The sequence below is a fragment of the Taudactylus pleione genome, unplaced genomic scaffold (genome assembly GCF_031769625.1).
Source record: "Taudactylus pleione unplaced genomic scaffold, aTauple2 ptg000179l, whole genome shotgun sequence".
In the NCBI taxonomy this organism is placed as follows: domain Eukaryota; kingdom Metazoa; phylum Chordata; class Amphibia; order Anura; family Myobatrachidae; genus Taudactylus; species Taudactylus pleione.
The window spans coordinates 9,564,073-9,569,076 of NW_028284581.1; the positions used below are offsets into that span (position 1 = coordinate 9,564,073).

Sequence of the window (5,004 nt, forward strand, 5' to 3'; positions counted from 1 at the left end):
GCATGGGTTCTCTCCGGGTACTCCGGTTTCCTCCCACACCCCAAAAATATACTGGTAGGTTAATTGGCTCCCAACAAAAAAAAAATAACCATAGTGTGTGTGTGTGTGTGCATGTGTGTGTGCAAGCATGTGGTAGGGAATATAGATTGCAAGCTCCACTGGGACAGGGACTGATGTGAATGGCCAAATATTTTCTGTAAAGCACTGCGGAATATGTGTGTGCTATATAAATAACTGGTAATAAATAAATAGCATAGGTGCTTTCAATGCACCTGTGCACAATTGCAATAAGGTGTGCTCCCACTGGTACCAAAAGGGGAGGTGCCAGGATAAGAAAGAGGTGGAGTCATAGTTATTATAATTAAAGCACCCAGTGTCGGACTGGGGCATGAAGGGCCCACCAGGTAAATGCAACGGAAGGGGCCCACTAGAAGGGACTGGCAAGCCATTTCGTAGGTGTGATCATCAACTGGAGTAGTGTGGCCTGATATCTTTAGGAAATTAAACATGAAAAAAAAATGAATGGAGGCCAGTTTGTTTCACAGATCTAACATTACAGAATGTGTACAACAATGGCGGAGAGGGAAGGGAGGAGATGTGGCCGGATTACTGGCAACCAGGAGAAGGATTAGTAGGCGTTGTGGTGGATCTAGAGGGGAGGTGTCCCTGTCGAGCAATCAGAGCACCTTTTCCCGGCAGAGTAGTGCCTATGCCACAGACATTGGAGGCCGTGGCAAGTGTGTCGGTGGAAAATGTATGGGTATGGGGTGTATTATGGTATAAGTAGGATGGTGAAGGGTGGCAGAATGTGTCATAAGAAATAGAGGGCCTGATTCAGACCCGCTCGTAAGCGGCCGCTCGTTCGCTCTGAGCGATGTTCGCACAACTACGCATGCGTATGGGTCGTAATGCGCATGCGCAAACCAGTCATTGCGGTCGGAAATCATGCGCTCGCAAAACAGCGAGGGGCTGCTAATTTGATTGACAGAATGTACCATTTGTGGGTGGTAACAGGGAAAGGTGCTTGAAAACGGGGGAGTGGAGATCCGAATGCAGGCGTGCCAAACGGTCAAAAGGGCGTTTAATGGGAGTGCATAATTAGTAAAGGAGCGTCATCGACCACGTCACTTGGTTGTCTTTTAGCCTGAACTGCTCGCAGTGATAGCGGGAAGTAAATCCTACCACAAGCACTGCGAGCAGTTCAAATGCCTTTCGATGTTCCCGATTAATCTAATAAATACCGGAGATGACGTGTGTTGCGAACGGCAAAGGGGCGTCTCTATACAAAATAGCAAGCGCATTTTTCGTTCGCTCGCTCAGACATAGAGGAATCAACAAACCTCAAAAAGTAAGTACTCAATTTAAATAGCCGGCCCCTTTTTTGGAACGACCGTCCGCAAATAGCGTCCGGCTCTGAATCAGACCCAGAGTACCGGAATGGATTAAGGTAGAAGTGAGTGGAAAATATGTAGGTTGGAAGAGAAGGGAAGGTGTAGAGGGAGCAATGTTCTCTTACTGGCATCCCTAATATATTTCTACCAACAGTGTATGTCCCCAAAATATAATAGTATTACCAAAACAGCAATTAAATCCAATAGTTTGTGTCAGAAAGAATTCCACAGTGTAATCTAAGGCATCTTCATGTGAAGGGAAACAGACTGTATTTTTTCTTACCAACCACGTAAATTGAACTTAGGCATTTCATACTGAGTGCTGTTCCCCCAACAACAACAACTACTAACATTGGCTTAATTGAAGGCGTTTTCTATGCCCTTCAGTCCGCTGGGTACGGCTGAGGCTCCTTGGATCCTCCTCCTTGTTGTCTACCTCCTCGGACCTCACTACTGGAGCATGACTTCATTGCTGATTCCATGTGTGTGTTCTGGAATGAAACCCGGCTCAGTGACTGCTCACAGACACAAGTAACCACATGCCCACTCAGGTAACCTCACCAGCGCACAGACAGAGGCACAGGCAAGCCCATGCCTGTACAGATAGTGGCACTGGAAAACCCATGCCCATTCAGATAGTGGCACTGGAAAACCCATACCCATACAGATAATGGCATAGGAAAACTCATGCCCATACAGATAGTGGCACAGGAAAACCCATGCCCATACAGATAGTGGCACTGGAAAACCCATGCCTGTACAGAAAGTGGCACTGGAGAACCCGTGCCCATACAGATAGTGGCACTGGAAAACCAATGCCCATACAGATAGTGGCACAGCAAAACCGATGCCCATACAGATAGTGGCACAGGAAAGCCTATGGCCATAGACGGGGCACAGGTAACCTCATGCCCACATTTGCATGAGCACATTGCACAAGTAAACACAATGCACTACTGTACAGGAAGCTGATAAACCCAGAGTGACACAGCCACCTCTCCATTCTAGTCCGAGGAGTAAATTTACTAAAGTGAGTTTTTAGAAGTGAGTTTTAAAAGTGATGTTGCCCATAGCAACCAATCAGATTCTAGCTATTATCTTCTAGAAGGTGCTAGTTAAGTAGAATCTGATTGGTTGCTATGGGCAACATCACTTTTAAAACTCACTTCTAATAACTCTCACTTTAGTAAATTTACCCCTGAGAAGCAAGGTATAAAGGATGTAAATGGTGACAGTTCTCTTTTCATCTAATACAGGCAACCAGTAACTTGCATTATAACAATATACAAATTTCTTTAAAAGCATGGAGATGGGCCGTCATTATTATTATTTTGTGTTTCCAATTTCTGTTATACCAGGTTGTGGTGTGGATGGAATGACTGCTCCAGCAAAAGGGCACAGTCTTAATGAATGAGGGCTGTCACAGCACACGCACACACATGTAACCTCAGCACACTGGCATACACACAACCATGTAATCCCAGCACACATGCGCATACAGAATCTCAGCACATACGCAGAGTCCCAAACAGAGGCACACAGAGTTCCAGCAAACATCATGTAGTTTCAGCACACATACATAGAACACACATGCAGTCTCAGTACACATACATAGAACACACATGCAGTCTCAGCACACATGCATACAACACACATGCAGTCTCAGCACACATGCATACACTCTCAGCACACATACAGTAGATATACACACATGCAGTCTCAGCACACATACATAGAACACACATGCAGTCTCAGCACACATGCATACAGCATAGTCTCAGCACACATAGATAGAACACACATGCAGTCTCAGCACACATACATAGAACACACATGCAGTCTCAGCACACATACATAGAACACACATGCAGTCTCAGCACACATACATAGAACACACATGTAAACAGTCTCAGCACACATACATAGAACACACATGCTGTCTCAGCACACACATAGATATACACACATGCTGTCTCAGCACACACATAGATATACACACATGCAGTCTCAGCACACCCATAGATATACACACATGCAGTGTCAGCACACATACATAGAACACACATGCAGTCTCAGCACACATACATAGAACACACATGCAGTCTCAGCACACATACATAGAACACACATGCAGTCTCAGCACACATACATAGAACACACATGCTGTCTCAGCACACACATAGATATACACACATGCTGTCTCAGCACACACATAGATATACACACATGCAGTCTCAGCACACACATAGATATACACACATGCTGTCTCAGCACACACATAGATATACACACATGCTGTCTCAGCACACCCATAGATATACACACATGCAGTGTCAGCACACACAGACACACATGCAGTCTCAGCACACAGACAGTATATATATATATATATATATATATATACGGTATATAGAGACACACATGCAGTCTAAGCACATATAAAGCCTCAACACATTCATACACACACATGACTGTAAAGAAGGAAGATAGCAATGGGCCAGCCAGTATCTTTGTGTGGAGGGCAGCATGCACTGAACAACAAGCTATTTAGCCTGAGCAGTTCGAAGCCACCCTTACTTGGCAATTAATGTAGTCTGTCCTGCTACAGCTCTTCTTTCCTCCAGCGATGTCTGTGTGCAGGGGATGTAGGAGGCCAGATGGGAGGAGCCTGGTGCATAGTGAGAGAGTAGTGTACTCCTGTCTATGCTGCCCCATGCTGCTGGTCCCTGCTCCTGCCGTGACAACATCCGGCGGCAACCTTTGCATCATCCAGCAGCAGGGGCTGTTGGGAGTTGTAGTCCCTTCCCACTGTGACAGGCCACTTCATACGGAATCACCTCCTGCTTGCATAGCAGCAGGCTATAGTATAGGACTTTGTCGGTTACCTAAGATAGGCTCCGCCCTCCTGCGATACTGGGCGTGGCTAGAAACAGCGGGGCCCACCGGGGATTACCCCGACTCCCCGCTGGGCCAGTACGACCCTGAAAGCACCCCCCTAAAATGAAATGTCTAGATCCACCCCTGCACATATTCTGCTCTCCAGAGCTCCCAGATCAGCGGGGCGGTGATAGAAAGCCGTAGAGGGGCAAGCAGTCTAACGGCAATTTAGAAGCAAAAAGGCTGAGTGGTCACTGGATCCTTTACGCATTTCTCCGGGTAATAATCCACAGTTTCTTCAGAAGGAACTGGGGTTATTGACCGGAGAAATGCGTAAAGGATCCAGTGACCGTGCAACCTTTTTTGCTTCTAAGTTGCCTTTACAACGCTTGGCCCACTACGGATTTCTATCACCCCCCCACGTTTATCTGTGAGCTCTGGAGAACAGTGTGCCCATAACACCGGACCTCTGATATAGGGGCAGGAGAGAGGGGCTAGCATACCTCTGCTAACAGGAAAGCCCGATGAGAATGGCCATTCCCGTACACAGGACTGAGACCAGTGGCCAATACCTGTCTGTACAGCACCCGGACAGCTGATTGTTCATCAGTCTGGAGTGAGTCGCTGCCTAAAGGAGGCCCCTCTGCAATATATATATATATATATGGATCTTACCTCAGTCTATATACCAATTCGGCAGGAGATTAATCATCTATTTGGGTGGGACTATTGGCAC

At 46.5% G+C, this 5,004-nt stretch overlaps 1 long non-coding RNA gene across 1 annotated transcript; it reads right to left on the reverse strand.

Moving 5' to 3' along the window:
* Positions 1-389: 389 nt before the first annotated feature.
* Positions 390-4,112, reverse strand: LOC148519894 (uncharacterized). The gene is made up of 3 exons (XR_015878893.1): positions 3,969-4,112; positions 1,743-1,882; positions 390-491 (listed from the first exon to the last, which is right to left on the reverse strand). It is a non-coding gene; the product is annotated as an uncharacterized LOC148519894 (long non-coding RNA).
* Positions 4,113-5,004: the final 892 nt, after the last annotated feature.